This window comes from Panthera tigris, chromosome A2 (genome assembly GCF_018350195.1).
Source record: "Panthera tigris isolate Pti1 chromosome A2, P.tigris_Pti1_mat1.1, whole genome shotgun sequence".
NCBI classification, from domain to species: Eukaryota; Metazoa; Chordata; class Mammalia; order Carnivora; family Felidae; genus Panthera; species Panthera tigris.
This window is the reverse complement of record NC_056661.1, coordinates 99,217,857-99,239,963: the sequence shown is the minus strand read 5'-3', so window position 1 is coordinate 99,239,963 and position 22,107 is coordinate 99,217,857. Positions and strand designations below refer to the sequence as shown.

The window sequence follows — 22,107 nt, the reverse complement described above, 5'->3', positions numbered from 1 at the left end:
CCACTTCAGATACTGTGTTCCCTCTCTCTCTTCCCCCTCCTGCTTACAATCTCTCTCTCTCTCTCTCTCTCTCTCTCAAAAATAAATAAAAACATTAAAAATTTTTTAAATAGAAAAATAAAAAAGAAAAAGGAAAAGGAAAACTTCTACAAGACCAGCATTACCCTGTACCAAAACCCAACAAAGACACTATAAAAAGAAAACCGTAGGCCAATACCCCTGGTGTGTGTAGATGCAGAAATCCTCAACTAAACAAACCAAATTCAAAAACACATTTAAAATACCATTCACTATGATCAAGTAGGATTTATTCCAGGGATGCAAGGGTGGTTTAATATTCACAATCAGTGTGATACACCAAAATCACAAGTATAAAACCATACGATCATCTCAATAGATGCAGAAAAAGCATGTGACAACAGAAAAAGCACAACCATCCATTCATGATAAAAGCCCTGAGCAAAGTGGATTTAAAGGGAACATACCTCAACATAATAAAAGTCATATATGAATAACTCACAGCTAACATCATACTCAATGATGAAAAACAGAAAGCTTTTCCTCTAAGATCAGAAACAAGGCAAGGATGTCCACTCTCACCACTTCTATTTAACATAGTACTGGAAGTCCTGGCTATAGCAATCAGCAAATAAGAAAAAGAAATAAAAGGCATCCAAATTGGTTAGGAAGGAGCAAAACTGTCACTATTTGCAGATGACATACTATATAGTTATTAGAATGAATGAATTCAGTAAAGTTGCAAGATACAAAATTAACATACAGAAACCAGTTGCATTTCTATAAAGTAATAATGAAGTAGCAGAAAGAGAAAATAAAAAAAAAAACAAAACAATCCTAATTACAACTGCACCAAAAAGAACATAACTAGAAATAAATTTAACTGAGGAGGTTAAAGACCTATACTCTGAAATTTGCAAGACATTTATAAAAGAAATTGAAGATGACAAAAGGAAATGTATACCATGTTCATAGACTGGAGGAATATTGTTAAAATGTCCAAACTACCCAAAGCAATCTACACATTCAATGTAATCCCTATAAAAATACCAATGTTTTCAAAATACCAATGTTCTTCACAGAACTGGATCAAATAATACTAAAACTTGTATGGAACCACAGAAGACCCTGAATAGCCACAGTAATTTTGAAAGAGGAAAACAAAACTGGGGATATAACAACGCAAGATTTCATGATATACTACAAACTACAGTAATCAAAACAGTATGTTACTGACAAAAAAAAAAAAAGACATATAGGTCAACAGAGCAGTAGAGAGAGCCCAGAAATAAATCCATGGCTATATCATCAATTAATCTATGACAAAAGAGTCAAGACTATACAGTGGAAAAAAGATATTTTTTTAACATTTATTCATTTTTTGAGAGGGAGAGAGCACAAGTGGGGGAGAGGCAGAGAGAGAGGGAGACACAGAATCTGAGGCAGGCTCCAGGCTTTGAACTGACAGCACAGAGACTGACATGGGGCTCGAACCTATGGACTGTGAGATCATGACCCAAGCCGAAGTCGGACACTTAGCTGACTGAACCACCCATGCGCCCCAACAGTATTTTCAATAAATGGTGCTGGGAAAACTGGACAGCTATATGGAAAAAACAATGAAACCAAACCCCTTTCTTATACCATATACAAAAATAAACTCAAAATTGATTAAAAACCTAAATGTGAAACCTGAAATCCTAAAACTCCTAAAGAAAACATAGGCAGTAATCTCTTGGACATTACCCCTAACAATGTATTTATGGAGAGGTCTCCTTGGGCAAGGGAAATAAAGCAAAAAATAAGCCACTGGAACTACACCACAATAAAATGTTCTTGCACAGGAAAGGAAACCATCAACAAAGCAAAAAAGCAATCCAGTGAATGGAAGAAGTCATATTTGCAAATGATATACCTGATTAGGGTCTAATATCCAAAATATATTAAAAAACCCCTACAACTCAACACTAAACAAATAAACAAACAAACAATCCAATTCAAAAATGGGCAGAGGACCTGAACAGACATTTCTCCAAAGAAGACATACAGATGGCCATCAGGCACATGAAAAACTGCTCAACATCACTAATCATCAGGGAAATGCAAACCAAAATCATAGTGAAATATCACCTCACATCAGTCAGAATGGCTAGTAGCAAAAAAAAAAAAAAAAAAAAAAAAAAAAAATGTTGGTAAAGACGTGGAGAAAGGGAATACTTATGCACTGTTGGTGGGAATGTAAACTGGTGCAACCAGTGTGCAAAACAGTATGGAGGTTCCTAAAAAAATTAAAAATAGAAATACCATGTGATCCAGTAATTCCACTACTGGGTATTTATGCAAAGAAAACAAAAACTTTAATTCAAAAACATACATAACCCAATATTTACAACACCCAAGGTACAAAAGCAACTCAAGTGTCCACTGATAGATGAAAGAATGGAGACAGGATACACATACACACACGCAAATGTAAACACACACACACACACATACATATACACACACAATGTAATATTTCTGGGCCCCGAAAAATGAGGTCTTGCCATTTTCAACTACATGAATGGACAGAGGGGGTATTACGCTAAGTGAAATAAGTCATATGGGGAAAGACAAATCCCATATGATTTCACTTTTATTTGGAATCTAGAGAACAAAATGAACAAAGGGAAAAAAAACTTCTTAAATACAAAGAACTTATAGTTGCCAAATGGGAGATTGGGGTAGGGTGGGGAGGGATAGAAATGGGTGAACTGATCAAGGGGATTAAGAGGTACAAACTTAGTTATGAAATAAGTAAGTCATGGAGATTAAAAGTACAGCATAGGGAATATAGTCAATAATATTGTAATAATGTTGCACGGTGACAGATGGTGACTACACTATTGTGGTAAGCACTAAGTAATGTATATAACTGTCAAATCAGTGCTGTACACTGGAAACCAATATGACATTATTAACTATATACTTCAATAAAAAAAGAAAACTGCAGGGGACCCTGTGTGGCTCAGTCGGTTAAGTGTCCGACTTTGGCTCAGGTCATGATGTCACGGTTCATGGGTTCGAGCCCTGCATCGGGATCTGTGCTGACAGCTCAGAGCCTGGACCCTGCTTTGTGTCTCCCTCTCTCTCTGCTCCTCCCTCACCATGCTCTCTCTCTCTCTGAAAAATAAATAAACATTTTTTAAAAATTAAAAAAAAAACCCTGCAGGGCGCCTGGGTGGCTTAGTGGGTTAAGTGTCCCACTCTTGATTTCAGCTCAGGTCATGATCTCATTGTTTGGTTCTTAAGCTCAAGCCCTGTGTCAGGCTCTTCTTTGACAGTGCAGAGACTGTCTGGGATTCTCTCTCTCTCCCTCCCTCTCTGTCCCTCCCCTGCTTGCTTGCTTGCTCTCTCTCTCAGAATAATTTTTTTTTTTTAAGTGAGGAAAAGAAAACTGCAAGTGCAAAGCCTTTTACCTGTGCCCTGGCCTCAATTTGTGCCCAAGTGCCATTAATTTTACCCATCACTAGTTCTGAACCATTAGTTGCACTTTTATTTTTTTAATTTTTTCTAATGTTTATTTTTGAAAGAGAGAGGGAGAGGGTGAGCAGGAGAGGGGCAGAGAGAGAGGGATACACAGAATCTGAAGCAGGTTCCAGGCTCTGAGCTGTCAGCACAGAGTCTGATGTGGGGCTCAAACTCACGAACCATGAGATCATGACCTGAGCTGAAGTCAGATACTCAACCAACTGAGCCACCCAAGCACCCCTAAACATTATTCTAATGAACCAAGTAAGAAAGTGTAGCATTATCATTGTCACAATGATATTATATGAACTACCCAGAAACCACTTATCTATAACCAAAAAAAAACCCAAAAAACAAATAATCACTAAAAGAGACTGTATGATTAAGTGTATAAAATGAACTTAGGGGGCGCCTGGGTGGCTCAGTTGGTTGAGCATCCATCCGACTTTGGCTCAGGTCATGATCTCGCGGTTCATGAGTTCAAGCCCTGCATCGGGCTCTGTGCTGACAGCTCAGAGCCTGGAGCCTGTTTCAGATTCTGTGTCTCCCTCTCTTTCTCTGACCCTCCCCCGTTCATGCTCTGTCTCTGTCTCAAAAATAAATAAATGTTAAAAAAATAAATTAAAAAAAATGAACTTAGGATATTTACTGGTAGGTTCAAAAAGAAATAACAGGAAAAGAAAACAAAAATTTGTTTATAAAACAACACAATAAAAAACTAAAAGGCATGAGGAAAACACAAAGCTGAAGTGTACAACCATCCTTAACACTCCTCTTTAAATGCCTTGTCATGAAAAACAGCACTACATTTTATAAAATGTTATCAAGCATTTTCAAGTGACAGAGTAACTGGATCAAATGAGTATTTTGATCCCCTAAGTGTGACGTTATGGTGGAGAAAGTTCTACCATTACAAAAACTTAGTTATAAAAGCCCATATACGTCACTCAGTATGTGTAATTATTTTTGGACTTGCCATTTCTTCAAATTCCAAGGATGGTGACTATTATTTCTACTATTCTACAAGATCCTTCATCATCTGGCCCCCGCTTATGTCACCAGCCTCATTACAAACTCCCTATAGTTCCCAAATACATCCCATTCTCATTCCTGCATCAACAGCAGGCATATATTGCCTCTATTTGGAATGTCCTTACTCATTTGGCATAAGACTTCAAGATTCAGCTCATGTGTCACTTTCTTCTCCATTACATCTGTACCCATACCCCATTTGCCTCTGGTGCTCCCCTGACACTCTGCATACATTCTTTAGAGCACACATCTTACAGCAGGTTATTTATGTTATGTTCTTCATGTAAGACTTCGAAGGCAAAGACCTGGAGGCAAAGGAGCAGGCCTAGACACTCACGCCTCCAGAGTCCAGCATTACAAAGTTTTAATATATGTTTATTAAAGAAAACAAGCAGGGAAAAGGAATAAAATGTGCTGGCCAACTAAAACCCACGTTCTCAATTCACCTGACAAATTTTGTCTCACAAGGGAAATCACTAATTTAGCATTACAGTCTGTATATTACCTCTTACATTTCACAAAACACACAACTTGACAAATTTGAATGGATGAACTTGCAAATCTTAGTACCAGAATTCAGATCCTGATTTGTCCCAATGAAATGAAGATACTCAGTATTAATAAAAATGTGATTATCTGGGGGTGGTTTTCATTTCTCCTTTATTGTGTTTCACAAAATCTCCTCTAAGATTTTTTGTAGTTTTTTTAATTAAAAAAAAAATAGTAAAAGGCAGGAAAGTCTCTTTAATCCTATATTTGAGTCAAATGTTAATTTTTAAGTAAACAAAATACTTTAAAAACCATATAAAGAAATACTAAATAGTAACAAAAATGAAGAAAAGCAACAAAACAAAAACAGGAAAATTTATTTCAGATATGCTAATCTTAAGTCAAGAAATTTATTTTACCAGTATATAAATACAAGTATAACCTGGTTTCTTAAAACTAAACTTCAAAGCAGTTCCAAGGATGTCTATGCCTTCCTCTCTTCCCTCCTCCATGTAAAACCTACATCACTAAACATAATAGTATCAGTAAATACTCAGATAATACTCAGTAAATACTCAGTAAATACTTTAGCTTTTAATTTTTATTTAAAGGCTAAAATGTAGCCATTATATATGTATAAACTTTCTCAAATGATGATAGATTTTAAACCTGCTTAACAAAAAACAGTTTTCAGAGGATGATTCTCATTGAGATACCATCTCTTTGCTTTTCAAACAGCTACAGTTTAATCTTTTAAAAAGTGAGTTACTCCTTCACTGATCAAAGAACTCCAAGCTACTGTTTTCCATTAGAGCTTCCTCATAGCCAATGTAACATTTCAACTATGTTCCTAATATATTTATTTTGCCACTCTTATTGTAGTTTAAGTTCACTACACAATTGCTTTATATGACAATAGTATATGGCTTCAGTGTGCAGAAATTATGAGAAATTATGTTAGTCTGTCCTCCCTCCATCCCCAAACTGGTAGACTGGTTTTACTCCAAAACTTCACTCTTAGTTAATTCAAACAATTCATCAAAAGGACTACCAGCATAACTGTCACAGCTATATAAAAGAACCATGAATCAGCACACCTTTAGTTTGGGGATAATTATCACCTTGCCACTATACATTCAGAAACAATGACATTAAATACAGTCATTCTCTTACATTAGAAACCACATTGGTGTCCTATTTCTCACTGGATCAAATTTAAATTCTATCAACCAACCAAATTATTTTCAACTTAAATAGGTACTCCCTACTCCTAGTAGGTATATCCTACTGTGTATGTATATGTGCCTATCTATCTATACACACATATATATATCTCCAACTCTACACCGGCATGTACCAGTTTTTTAAATTTCTTATTTATATATCTATCACAGCCACTAGATCTAAAGCTATTTGGAACGAAGATGTTTTATTCTATAAGAGACAATGAAAGATGAATTAAGAAAATAAATATCAAATCACCTTTCTCATTAGATCCATTTCTAAGTCCACTTTTTCCTGCTTCTAAACTTCTACTACAGCTATTCTTACCATTTGAAATGCCCTCCCTTTTCTCATTTATCAGTTTAAAACCTTGCACAGGGAAAATAGGTAGACCAACATTGAAACTATAGCTATAGAAGCTCTTTATAGCTTAAGATTTGCATAAAAAAAAATTACAGCAGACTGAGTAAAGTCAGTATCAATGATATTTTACATATCAATATAATTTACTCAATTCTACTTATTTGCACATTAGAAATGTTTATGCTTTCCCTTTTCTGTACTTTAAGTAGATGCATATAAATTTGTCTTGTATAGGTAAAATGCATACACTAAAAAGGCATGTTTGTGTGAGATCAGTTGCACATCAAATCACGTGACTTAAGAATAAGTGATTGCCCTGGGGCACCTGGGTGGCTCAGTCCATTAAGCATCCAACTCTTGATTTTGGCTCAGATCACCATCTCACGATAGTGAGATCAAGCCCCACATCAGCTCTGGGCTCCACTCTGACAGCATGGAGCCTGCTTGGGATTCTCTCTCCCTCTTTCTCTGCCCCTACCCTCCCCCTCCAAAAAAAAAAAAAAAAAATCACCTGTAGGAAGCAAAAAAAAAAGCAAGAATGGGGAGAAATGGGATAGGGCAGTAATGTTTTTATTATAAATGTTTTGGTGCTACTTGAATTTTGAAACTGTGTAAACTTACAGCTTTGAAAAAATAAAAAGAATGATGATTATGTTCTTTTGGCAGGTGATGTAGGTGTTGCTTAACTAGATCCAGTTTTTCCATGACCCTATACCCTAATTGCTTCTTAGATTTCCAACCTGCCTTCATTTCCTAAAGCGAAGTCTTTCTTCTGATTTTTCGGTCAGCCTCATTTGTCTTAAATCTCTAAAACAGAAAGAGTCAGCATTAGCATCATCTGAAACTTGTTAAATATGTAAATTTCTAGTCTCATCCTAGATCTACAGAATTAGAAACTTCAAGTAGGATCCAACAATCTGTGTTTTAAGAAGCCCTCCAGATGATTCTTATGTACCCTGAAGTTTGAGAACCACTACTATTAATGGTTTAACATTCTCTTTTCCTGACTCCTTCCTTAACAAAGTCTTCATCCTATCAATTTCCATACAAATATATACATATATACATATATATGTATATACACACATATATGTATATATATATGTATACACACACACACACACACACACACACAGCCCATGCAAAAAATTGGTTCTACTTAACATAAACATCCAGGGAATAGGGAACAATTATCATAAACACTGCTTTTTATTTGGCCCTCTAATATCCAGAAGCTGATATGATAGATGTTTAATAACAAATTTGAAATGTTTTAAGTGTTAATGAAAGGAAATAGTATGGAAGAGATGCCCTGAAGACCTTTTCACCAAATAAAAGTCTCTTTCTTAACTATAAATTACAACAAAATAAATACTATAACATTAAAAAAAGAAAGATGTATTGGGTGGCTCAGTCAGCTGAACATCTGACTCTTGACTTTGGCTCAGGTCATGATCTCACAGTTGATAATATCAAGCCCCAGTGGGGCTCTGCGCTGACAGCATGGAGCTGGCTTGGGATTCTCTCTCTCCATCTCTGCCCCTTCCCCACTCATGCTCTCCCTCTCTCTCTCCCTTCCTCCCTCTCAAAATAAGTAACTTTAAAAAAAAAGGTACTTTACAATATCACACTTTTTACCACTTTGACTCATCCTCTCTTAATTCTTAATCAAAACCACAGAATGTGTTCTATAGCACATGTCCATAAATGCTAATAAACCAAACAAAGCTTCTAAGGACTATTTTTAAATTAAATTTTGAACAATTTTTAGTAGCCAGGAAGACAGCTTAAGATTTAATAAAGGATTCAAATAAAAGTACTAGTATTTTGTAATGTTATATAGTGTGTTCAATTCTTCATAGCAATATATAAATCGCAATTGTTATTGTGATTCTAATGATGAAAAGCTAACATGGACCCTAGAACAAAACTGAAATCAACTGAATGTCTGTTAGAGAACAAAGTAATATGGTTAAATGGAGCTTAGCTTAGTACCAAAGTAAATTTCAAAGGAAGCAATCATAATTTGTAGCTAGTTTTAGTTTCTGTAAAAATTAATCAGTATTAAAATTAAAGTGACTATAAAGGTCAGAGTCTTAGCAAGATTTTTTGTTATTTTATTCTACTTTGGTATATCTTAAACTTCAAGCACTTTTAAATAAACACAAATAATATATGCAGGTTGTATGAGCCTGGAGGAGGGTTACTTTCCTCAATAAAACCTTTATTCATTATATTAAAATGGAAATTTACTGTATTCAATTTGATCTCAGGATGAAAATAACAGACCTACAATTGATTAACTTAAGAAAATATTATGCAAAAAAAAAAAAAAAAAACAGTTTTATACATATCACATAGTTAGCAAAGTAAAGTTTCTGGGAAATTTCATCTACCTAAACATGTTAATCCTGTATTTACCAGAGACAAGAGATCCATATTGTGTTACATATGGCAAATAATTTCGCCTTAAGTAAGAATTCTAGACTTTAATCAAAATAAAGAAAACTTAGACACATTTCTATGATGGCCAATCCCTAAAATGACTCAAAATGCAAACTATGAAGATATAATTTCTGATCACTTATAATGCATCTGGCTACATAGTATGTCCAACTCTAAGCTCTGGCATATTTCTCTTATATATTATACCTATTGTAGTAAGTCCAACTGTAAACTCTGGTTTATTTCTCAATGTTACACCATACTATAGTAGAATCACCTTAAGAAAAATAATTCTCTTTTACAAAACAAATTTATCATTTCAAATACAATCTTACCCACTCTTTTTAAATAAAATAACTCCTCAAACAGAAATAGGAGTCAATTTTTAAAAGGCTCTTAAATACAACCACAAAATCAATAAAACGAAAACAATTATTAATTCCCATAACAAATAGTCTTAACAGTCATAAGAGTGAAGAGATAAAATAATGAAGATAATACAAGTCACACATGGTTAAATTTGATGTATACTCCACTCAGCTGAACTGGACTTTAGACAATTTTTCCAAAAACACTGTGACCTGCCTGACTATAGTTTTAAACAAGCGGGTATCAGACACTGCAGTTACTAAGAACCTTAATCACTGCAGGTTTCCAGGAATGAGACAGTGACTGAGTACGTTGGACCCTTCTCCCACACTGCCTACTGAGTAAAGGGGAACTCGGCCAGCATGCTCTACTTCTCACCTTTCTCGATTCCCAGTCTGGTAAGGTCATATTCAAACAGTCAGAAAATGCAAAGAAATGGAGATGCTGCACTCCATGGGATTTATGCTCCTATCTCTCTTAACAAGTTTCCTCATTTCACAGAGCTAGGCCCTGGCCTTATAATGAGACCAGCTTCCAAAGCGTGTACATAATCTCCAATGTACAAAAATAAGTTTTTACGCTAAATTCATACAATGATAGAACAAGAATATTTTAAAGAATACATTTTCACAAAATTGAACATTCAACCCTAAACAGAATCTCCTAAAAATCTCTACATTTCAATGGTAGATACACAAATTGTTATCTAAACCATTATGCTAGGGAAAATGCTTTTGATGTTTCTACTTTCTTTTTTTTTTAATTTTTTTTTTTAACGTTTATTTATTTTTGAGACAGAGAGAGACAGAGCATGAACGGGGGAGGGCCAGAGAGAGGAAGACACAGAATCTGAAACAGGCTCCAGGCTCTGAACTGTCAGCACAGAGCCCAACACGGGGCTTGAACTCACAGACCGCGAGATCATGACCTGAGCTGAAGTTGGCCGCTTAACCGACTGAGCCACCCAGGCGCCCCGATGTTTCTACTTTCAATAACACAGTCTATAGTATACTGTCCTCCTTTCCCAATTAAAAAAAAAAAAAAATGTTACTACTTTGGTAAAATACACTAAGGGAGCAATTAAAACTTTCATGATAGATTCTTCCCTTTCCAGTCTAATTATGGATTGATTTTTAAAAGACAAATAACCTACAAGTCACTAGAGAGAAATTATTTTGAAATTCCCAAGAGGCTATGATTCAGTCAATATTATATTTATGAACTACACTTTTGAAATTTAATGGGTTTTTTTTTTTGGCAGCTCCAAATAATTAAAACCTCTGGTATTTATTCCACCCTGGAAATTGGCAAAGTATATTGGAATTTTTGACAGATTTCGTCTCATTGCCTTTTCTTAAATGCCTGCAGGCTTGTAACAGTGTTAAATATGAGAAAAGGGGAGGGAGAAGAAAAAAACAGGGTAAGATCAGTTTGATTACTTGAAAGACAGGATGGTAGAAAGTATTTGTTAAATTGGTTGTTCAAAGTAGATTCAGCAGAGATTTAAAAGCCCTTGTATCAATAGTAACTAGAAATAAGCTACCTGAATTTTGGAAGGAAGAAGGGATTTGGCAAAGTGAAAAAAAGGTAACAAAAATAAAGGCACTATTTAGGTCTTTCTTATTTAGTACAAATTAGTGATCCTCTGATTAAAAACTAAGCAGAGAAACACTGCTATTGTAATCATTCCTTCTTCCAATCCCAACCAACAGCAGCTAATTATTAACTGGAGACCACACTCTAGTTATTCTTTTAAGAGATGACAAAGGCCCTACATTCACTGCAGCATTGTTTACAGTAGCCAAGAGGTGGAAGCAGCTTAAGTGTCCAATGACAGACAAATGGATAAAGAAGTGGGGGGAGGGGGGATGATAATGAAATATTACTCAGCCATTAAAAAATAATGAAATCCTGCCATTTATGACAACATGAATCCACCTAGAGAGTACCGTGCTAAGTGAAATAAGTCAGACAAAAACACGTTATATGATTTCACTTTGATGTGGAATCTAAAAAAAAACCAACCAAACAAAATAGAAACATACTCCAAGATCCAGGAGACAAACTATTGGTTACCAGAGCAGGGAGAGGTTGGGAGGGTTAAATCAGTTGAAGGGGCTTAAAGAGATAAACTTCCAGTTATAAAATAAATAAGTCATGGGGATGTAATGTAAAGCATAGGAAATACAGTCAATAATATTGTAATAACTATGTATGGTTACAGATGGTAACTATACTTATTGTGGGGATTTCATAATGTATAAACATATTGAATCATTGGGATGTTAAACCTGAAACTAATAGGATAATGAATAAATGGTATTTCAATAAATAAATAAATTTCAAAAATAAATAATAAAGATGACAAACGGTGTTAGTTTATACCAAATTCCAAAAATAATTTTCCCATTCAAAAAAAAGTTCTACTATACCAGTTACACAGGTTTCCTTTTATACAATGACTGTGTACAGTTCTCCAAAACAAAAGCCTCAGCAGCCCTTGGCTATTTTTTCTACAAATTCACTTCTGAATTCCAGAGGTTCAACATTACCAAATCCAAAATCTAATCTCAAATCTTGACACCTCTGCCTTTCACTATAATCCTGTATTTACAACTGCCTAGAGCTCATCTCCATTTGATACTTTTCCATCAGCATTCAGTGGGTAACATGTCCTTGTCTTTCCCAACGTCCTCAGAATCGAACCATTCACAAACATTATAAATCATACAAAGAGATCTCACCAAACATGGCAGAGTAGGAAACTCCAACAGTTCATCCCCCCACAAAAGCAATCAATTTCCTAGCAAAAATGGTCAAAACCAACTTTTTCAGAACTCTGGAAATTAATGGAAAGCTTGTAGCAATCAAGTAAATGGTTAGCCAAGAAAAACAGTCAAATCTTGGTCAGAGAGCTCTGTGGTATCTTAACTCATACTGGCCCTGTCCCATGTTCTCCAACTGGGCAGTGGTTGAGGACAAAAGTTCATGTTCCCAATACAGGTATCCAGTATCAGAGGGAACAGAACAGACCTTATTCTGAAACAATTGGGATTTTTTGTTGTTGTTGTTGAGATCTGTTTGGTGACTCCTTACAGGAGCAGCTCAAAGGCCTTGCTTTAATTCCTCCTCTCAGAATGCCCCCAGTGCTAGGGGACCACCCAGGGACATTTGTCAAAAACCTGTAAGGCAGGTTATTGATGCCTGGGGCAAGAGATAACAGTTAAAACAAACAACAGACTAACCGAAAAACCTGGAATAAAGGCTAATGAATGAGATGCTTTGCAAAGTAAAGGTTTTAAAAAGCACCCACATATTTCTGGGAATTTAAAAGGTCACATGCAGGGCCATATATCTAAAATGTTGAAGAAGTTTAGATTCTGTGCCACTGCTTAGAGGAGAGCCCTGGGGGAGGGCTGCCTGAACAGGTACATCCACACACACTTTTCAAGAGCAAGACATAAATTTTTATCGTAAGCCACTGAGACTTTGGGATTATTTGTTACAGAAATTGGCATTAATTATATGAATAATACAGACCTAGAATCTAAGGAACCCAGAAGACATGTGTGTTATTTTGCTGTAAAGTGAAGAATTTGCTTAAAGAAAAGTGAGTGACTTTTTATACTATGTTCTGTTCACTTTGGCTCTCAACAAATATATTTTCTTTATATTGCTGAATTACTAACAAAAACATTAACAAGAAAAACGTAAAAACAGGCTGCTTTCCTATGTGTATATAGGCGTATTCTTCTGTAAGCGCATGGCAGCTACCCCCCCACCATATCTTAAATTACATAAAACATATTGTTATGTAAATGGAATTACATACACTCAAATTTAACTTTGCTAGAATACATCTATCTTATAAGGTGAGTTTCATCACATTCAGAGAATTTTAGCATTAACATCTGGGACCAAGAACTGAAAATAACAACTACGAACTACTTTCAAGCTAAAAATGAAAAGTAATAGAGTCAATACAAATCTATTCAAATTGTATTCAAATCAATGCAATTATTCTTCTGAATAATGCTTCAGATGAGAAATATATGACAAAGAATAGCTGTGAATAATAAGAGAATCACTTGAAGCTGTGGACGGCAAAGAAACAAATGAAAAACATGCAATTGTGCACGGTTTACCTGGAATGACCAAAGCCCCAAACCTGTATTCATCTTGAATTCATATTTTTAACAAAAAAATTAACAATAGTTTTATAAAATGCTCCAAAAATACACAGAAAAAATTTCAGAAACTGCATCTCAAAAAATATCATATACACATAAAATACTAACTTCCTTGAGCATGTTGCCATATGCCATATTTAAAACTATCATGAATTTCTTTTCCTTATTTGGAAAATATCTTATTTGCTATTTGGATGTGTTAGCTTGGTAAGCCAATTAAATAGGTTTTCCATTTATATTATCAAGTTTAATTAAACTCATCCATAAAATGGACAGGTGGCTTTAAAAGATGCCTATAAAGAATCTTCTGGTTGAACACAGTATTAATAACACACGCACCAGCAAAGAAAATAACAGAGAAGAGACACTTTTCCTCCTGCTATACCATATACCAAACATATACTCCAAACACCATACACCAGCAGCAGATGTAGAGGTTATAGGGAAGTACTGGAGAACTAACCTCATTTACTGAGTGAATCCTACAAGATCCTGTCACACAGTTAGGAGGATGCCAGTGACGACCTGTAATTTAAATACCAACAGAACAAAATGTCCCTTATTTTTTCAATGAGAACCTTATAGAAATTCTATCTTCTTGCCTTACCCTGGGGGATTGCCGTGCTGTAATCATGCCAGTACATCATGCAAATAGTACATCTCGACCAGATTAATGAAGTAAAAATTATGGTAAAAATGTACCCTTGGTATGTGATGAGAATCGAATTTGCTTCTGTGGTCTTCCTCCCCAAAACTGATAACCCCAGTTTATTCATGAGGAAAACATCAGACAAGTCCAAGTTGGAAGACATTCTACAAAATATGCAACTTGCACCCCTCAAAACTGTTAAGGTCATCAAAAACTGAGAAAATCGGAGAAACTTTCCTAGCCTAGAAGAGGCTAAGGAAACATGACAACTAAATGCAATGTGGTCTCCTAGGTGGAATCTTGAAACAGAAAAAGGTCATTAGGTAAAAATTAGGCAAATATGAATACAGGATGAACTTTGTTAGTAACAGTGTAACAATACTGGTTCTTTGGGTGTGACAAATACGCCATACATTTTGAAAAATGGCAATATAATCAAGTCTAAAAAACTCAGCCCAAAATTTTCAAAAGCAACAAGACTACTTGAAATACAAATTTACACTCACTACTGTTAATGATGAACACTTTGCCTTAAATGCATATTGTGATTTAAATGTTAGCTAATGGTAAGACATACTCAGAATTTATAAAACAGTAAGTATATATAAATCTCTGCCCCAAAAGCATAAAAACCACAATTCTAGAAAATTATGAGTAGATTAATTAGATGTGATACAACGGTTAATCCATCACCAATTATTTATTGAGTACACATTAAACATCAGGTGCTAGAGATACAAGGATAATCATACAATTTGATTCAAAGCAGCTTATAATTTAGTGATCAAACAGACAAGTGAAAAGGTAATTAGCACACAATGTAATAATAAAAAACAGTAAGAAAACACCTGCCAAAAATAGAAATGAATACAGAGTTCAATGGGAGCACTTGGGCTGCGAAATGAGACATGAAGCAGAGAATGTGCCTGGAACAAGGTGCCATCTAAGCTGACACTCAAGGGATAAGAAGGTGGTCAGCTAAATAGGAGGAAGTTGTCCCAGAAAGAGGGACGAGCATGTACAGAAGTCTAGAGCTATGTTGTCCAAGAGTATAGCCATAAGCCAACATGAGTATTGAACGCTTGAAATAGGACTACTGAGAACCTGAATTCTTAATTTTATTTCATTTAAGACTGAAGCAGTTCAACATAGTAAAGAGATCAATTCTCCAAGTTTAACACAATTCCTATCAAAATCCCAGAAATGCTTTTTGTAGGCATAGACAAGCTTATCCTAAAATGTATATATGGAAAAAAGGGTCTTAGAATAGTTAAAACAATTTTGGAAAAGAAAAATAAAATGGGAGGAGTCACCCTTCTTGGTGTTAGGACTTACTATATTGCTACAGCAAACAAGACAGTGTGATGGAGGGACAGCCATACAGATCAATGGAACAAATTAGAGAACCAGAGGAACCGAGGAACCAAGGAACCAAGGAACCAATTAGAAAACCAAGGAACAGACTCACCCAAACATGCCTAAATGATTTTTTAACAAGGTGCAAAAGCAATTCAATGGAAGAGAAATAGTCTTTTCAACAAATGGTGCTGAAGCAATTGGACATCCATAGGCCAAAAAAAATATGAACCCTGAGCTAAACTTTGCAGTGCATGTATAATTCAAGATGGATCACTGGCTTAAATGTTAAACATAACTATAAAACTTCCAGAAAACAAACAAACAAACAAACAAACAAACATAGGAGCAAATCTTCAGGACCTAGGAGTAGGTGAAGACTTTTTGACTTGACTCGAAAAATACAGTCCATAAAAGGAAAAAATGATAAACTAGACTTCAAAATTTAAAACCTCTGCTCTGGGGGCACCTGGATGGCTCAGTTAGTTAAGCGGCCAACTCTTGACTTCGGCTGAGGTCATGATCTCACAGGTTTGTGAGTTTGAGCCCCACATCTGGCTCTGTGCTTACAGCTCCAGGGCCTGCTTCAGATCGTTTGTCTCCCTCTCTCCTCCCCTCCCTAACTCACATGCACGCATACTGTCTCTCTCTCTCTCTCTCTCTCAAAAATAAATGTTATAAAAAATTAAAAAACAAAAAACAATCTCTGCTCTGAAAAAGACTGTTACAAGAATGAACAACAAATTACAGACTAGAGGAAATTTTTGCAAACCACATATCTGACAAAAGACTGGTATCTAGAATACATATAAAGAATTCTCAAAACATAACACAAAAAAAATCCAATTAGAAAATGGGCAAAAGGCATGCACAGACATTTCAAGGACAACATACAGGTGGCAAATAAGCCCTTGAAAAGATGTTCACCATCGTAAGTCACTAGAAAAATGCAAATTAAAACACAATGAGAGATCACTACACAACTATCAAAATGGCCACACACACAAACTAGCCAATTATACATTACAGGTAGGTATATAAAATGGTACAGTCACTCTGGAATATAGTTTGACAATTCCTTTCGAATGGGTTTGCACTGTAAGTCCAGCAACTGCTCTCTTGGGGATTCCTCCCAGAAAAATTACAACATTTTCATACAGGAGCTTATATGCAAACGTTCACAACAGTTTTATTCGTAATAGCCAAGAAATGCAAATTATGCAAATGTCCTTCAATGGACAATGGTTTCACAATGGTTAAGCCATCTGTGGAACCATGTGTACCACAGAATACTACTCAGCAATTAAAAAGAACAAACTATTGATACACAAAGCAATTTGGATGAACCTCAAGGGAATTATGCTATGTGAAAAAGCAAATCTCAAAAAGTTCCACACTTTATGATTATTTATACGATGTTCCTGAATAGCAAAATTACACAGGTGGAGAAGAGATTAGTCCCCAGGGATTAGGGATGGGGCGAGTGTGGCTACAAAGGGGTGGCCCAAGCCTTGTGATGATAGTACAGATCTGTATCATCATTGTGGTGGTGCTTACACAAACTTCCCATATAAAATTGCATAGATCAACATACACAGCCACAAGTGCATTTATAACTGCAGAAATAAAAATAAACCATCTGGGGTATAAACAATGTCAATTAGATCTGATAATGTACTACAGTTACACAAATGTTAACACTGGGCAAAGGTAGCTTAACACCCCCCCCCCCACGTATCTTTGCAACTTCTTATAAATCTATAACGAATTCAAAATAAAGTTAAAAAAAAAAAAACCTTAACCAGCATAAAATATTTTCCCAGTAAACACAAACTTCTTGTTTTGATAGGAAACATTTTACTTTAACAACTGCATTGTGTAAGATATTACTGTGTTGTACTAGGGGAGGAAAGTGCAAGCATTACTTGTAGCACTACACACAGGCACACAGCTAATCTAGTTAGTGTCCACAGACCGATTCAGTTCAAGTGATCTCTAATGCCATGCACATTAGAATACTTGATGCAAGACAGCATGACTTACAGTATAACTATCGATTGGTAATTAAGTCAAAATACCTCTTTTAAAAATTATATATAATTACATTTGTTTCAGCTTAAAACTCTAGTATGGACAACTTTAAATTTAAAAGAAAGACATATTAATGCAGAATTATACAGAATTGAATAGATCCAAAAGCCAGAAGAACTGGAAGAAGCTATTACAAATTTCATGATGAATGGAAAATGTAATTTACTAGAGCAGAGCAAAATGAGAAAGCTGTTTGGTTTTGTGCCAATTATTAATTTATAGCCGCTCTGCTCCAAATTCACCAAAAGCCTACTTTGTGAAATGGACCTGGGCCCTTTAAATACTTTCCTTCTGCCTGCTGGCGCAGTGCTACACTTTGTCAGTAGAGGGCACAGGGGAGACACTGCCTGGGTAAAGGGCTCTGCCTCCTGGCGCTTGATCTAGCAGGGCGCCTCCAGAACTCTCAGCTCACACAGTGCCTGGTGGCCAAACCACCAGTAGCCAACAGCTCCCCTCTTCAGTGAGGCATCTCCCTGTATACAGCTTGGGTGCTAATTTCCGGCAAGTTCCAAATGACAGATTTCTAGCAAGGTCTGCCAGCACGGCACCACGGCAACTTCTCTGTCATCCAGTGAGTTATAGCTGTGCCCCCTCCAGCAAGGTCTGGATCTAAGCTGTTACTTAAGCTTAGTGGAACATTTTCATTGGTATTTCTTAGGAGTGCTGTTGGCAGCCTTAACTTTTCACGTTATGTGGCCAATAATTCTTTTAGGTTTAGATTTATTTCTATAAGATCCAAATATCTTGCCAGGTCTAATTTGTACTTTCTAGCAAAATGGGTCTAAAGCAAATAGTCTTTTTATTTGGAAGACGGAGAAAGTAAAGAATAAACTATGAAACATAACAAAGGTGATATAGCAAATCAGTGGACAGAGTCCAAAACTAAAAAATCTTGACTAAATTCAGTACTTTATTCATAAAACTACAGTATACCACTTCCCTACCAAAACTATCACCTGATAAACTTTAAGTGGATAAAAGTATAACAACCACACATTCTGGTTGGTTAGAGGATCATCCTGGTTTATTACCACTGTTCTCACATTTCATCCAGTTTAAAATGTGTCCTGAATTTTGTCACTTTTTACCAAAATATTAGCAGTTGCATTAAGACAGCTGGGGTGTTATTGGCATACCTCCATTTTGTACTTCCGACGTCAGCCAGTCGAGTCTAGTAGTGACAGAGATGCAACAAAGACAAGCTCTCAGTTTAAGTGGTTAAATCTGGAAGACGACTATTAATAATTCACAACTCTTGCCTAACCCTTTCCTGATGCAGTATAAGTAACATATTCTTTTTGAAGACGGCATGCAAGGCCTGACTGATAAGCAAGTGCACTCAGACACAAACGCTCCAGATTCATAACTTCCTGGTCCAGAGTAGACCGAAATTCACTCTCTTGGAGGTAAAATATCTGACATTATTGTCAGTGCTATTCAAATTCTGTTAAAAAGCTCAACATCATTTTTACAGTGATAATACAAATATGTTTTGGTGTAGTGCCAAAGAAACAGAGATTATTAAATTTAGAGACTCTCAGAGAAGGAATGTACGGTATTTGTAATTAGTTGTGGTGCGTATGTAATTTATAACTGTGCCCAAACTGTGATATTCTAATCAGAACAGTACCTGTTGTTAAAACTAACACTTCTTACAAATCTGTGGTTTCACAGTAAAGTAATCCACAAAATTCTGTAACAAGGCTGACACTGAATGCAATGCTTCAGCACAGTTGTATCAACTTTCTGTTTGTGCTGCCTATTATCTACAGATGTAAAGGCGTGCCTGGGTGGCACAGTCGGTTAAGCGTCCGACTTCAGCTCGGTCATGATCTCGGGGTCCCTGAGTTTGAGCCCCGCGTCGGGCTCTGTGCTGACAACTCAGAGCCTGGAGTGTGCTTTGGATTCTGTCTCCCTCTCTCTCTGCCCCTCCCCTGCTCACACTCTGTCTCTCTCAGAAATAAACATTAAAAATTTTAAAAATATTGGAGCTCTAAAAAAACTAACTTGTACATCAACCTAAGAGTTCTACAATAATATTGAACATTTTTGTAAACAAGTTTTTAAATTCTGGTTGCATTTTGTTCAAATCAGTAGGAATTCTTTATGAGACAAAGAAGCAAAAAGTTTAAGCTTTTAACTTACAACAAATGGCATTTTTTTTTAATTTTTTTTTTTTAACGTTTATTTATTTTTGAGACAGAGAGAGACAGAGCGTGAACAGGGGAGGGGCAGAGAGAGAGGGAGACACAGAATCTGAAACAGGCTCCAGGCTCTGAGCTGTCAGCACAGAGCCTGACGCGGGGCTCGAACTCACAGACCATGAGATCATGACCTGAGCCGAAGTCGGATGCTTAACCGACTAAGCCACCCAGGCGCCCCCAAATGGCATTTTTAAAAAACAAAGTTTATAAACAAGAAGACTGAAATTTGTTGCTACTAAAAGAAACACTAAATTTTAAAAGCACAAACAGCATATAAGATTTAATTCTGAAATTCCATCATTACATATCTATTACAACTTTTGACAGCCATCTTTTAAAGGAGCTATTTATAAATGGATATATTTATACTCACACTAAAATGGATAAAAATTGAAAAGGCCTATGATTTTCGAGCATCTAAATTTGGCAAAACATTCAAAATAATCATAAAGACAACTTATCTGACAAGGTCTGTCTTGTAAAAATATTTGTCAAAGAAAGTTACTCTAAATGGAGATTAAAAGATAGTACCTGTTAAAATATTTGGGCTTAAATAGTGATACCTTAAAGTACAAAAAAAAAAAAAAAAAAAAAAAAAAAGGTTAATTTGAGAAATCCTCCACTGAGCAGAATTACCTTTAGCTCCTTTGATATCTCAGTACCTACAGAAAGATGTTTTTCTCAAAGAAGTCAACAATTCAAAGCTGTTAATGATAAAATGTAACTTTGAAAAGGCTTGCAGGCAATTTTAAGGAAAAATTTTAAATAACAAAACAATATTGCCAAAGTTGTGTTCTTCAGGAAAAAAGTGACACAGTATTATAGACAGAAACAGCTAAAAAGAAAGGATATTACTATATCCCACGAGTTATTATCCTATTTATGTTCTTTTTGTATTGTTCATATAATCACTATACGGGGGGGAGGTGCCTTAAAGTAAACAGATACATATAATTTTTATATTTTGAAAATTTATTTTTGGAAAGTTTTCATAAAGAACTATTGTATAGGTCTATCAATAAAAGCCAAATTTGTAGGTCAATAAATATACCTTTTATATATGTGTATGTGTGTTGTACAATTTTACTTTAATGCTTTACACCCAGGTGTCCCACTTTTGACAAATTATACAATACAAAAAAAACACTTGCACATTGAAAAAGGCCATAATGTTTCTAGCCACAGGTAAAAAATGCCATGCCATTCCCTTTTTTCAAACTAGATAATCATCTAATGTTCAAAACAAAATTTCCACAAAATTTCCAAATTTTTACTTTTATCTTTTTCAGGTCATCATTTGAATAATTCATAATTTTACAATTAATCTGCTGTACCTATGTAAAAATTGCATGGTCTTTAAATTTTTATTAAAAGTATACTGTTTTAGTAAGAATCACAAATATTAACTCAAAAACAATAATGTATTTTGGTAGCTATCTGCCTTGAAAGATTGTCAACTCTAGAAAACAAAGATTATACCTGGTGAAATTTTTTATGATTATGAATTATCAGTGTCTACAGTGGTATATGAAACATGACAAGCATTAATATTTACAGAATGAAATGAATTTCTTAAATTAAGACAAGGGCACTTTCACAGAAGATCTGACAATGATAGCGAAAACAGTAAACAGAGCAGGAAGCCTGAGACAGCCAATCAAAATTCTAAGCAAGTTAACATAAAAGAATGTATGTTGCATCAATTCCTTAATTTCTAAAATAAAGTCAAATAAAAGTCCACATACTGGGTTTGATACATTTATAAATAGTAAACAACCAAACTAAATTTCCCCTAAACTGATTAATCAAGAAAAAATACACTTACCAAAACAATTAAACACTATTCAAGGGAAACCCATGAAACCTTCAAAAATGGATTAAACCTGTATACAAGAAAATAGAAAAAAAGTTCTACTTTAAAATTAGTGAAACCATTTAAAATACTTTAAATGGCAAGAACATTTGATATAGATATACATATTTATATGAGACAATACAAACAGGAAAACTACTAGCTGCAACATGAAAAGACAAAACACTATTTCAGATAAATTTTTTTTTTTTTAGTTTTTTTAATATATATTTTTTTAACGTTTATTCACTTTTTGAGAGACAGAGACAGTGTGTGAGCAGGGCAGGGGCAGAGAGAGAGGGAGACACAGAATCC

At 35.3% G+C, this 22,107-nt stretch overlaps 1 protein-coding gene and 1 long non-coding RNA gene across 2 annotated transcripts in view; both read right to left on the bottom strand.

Annotated features, from left to right (window-relative positions):
* Positions 1-22,107, bottom strand: part of SDHAF3 (succinate dehydrogenase complex assembly factor 3) — a 64,819-nt gene that overhangs the window by 25,975 nt on the left and 16,737 nt on the right. The gene's annotated exons all lie outside the window — the stretch shown is intronic.
* LOC122233621 lies at positions 7,264-21,823 on the bottom strand. The gene is made up of 5 exons (XR_006211261.1): positions 21,766-21,823; positions 20,577-20,644; positions 18,873-18,907; positions 14,104-14,165; positions 7,264-7,443 (listed from the first exon to the last, which is right to left on the bottom strand). It is a non-coding gene; the product is annotated as an uncharacterized LOC122233621 (long non-coding RNA).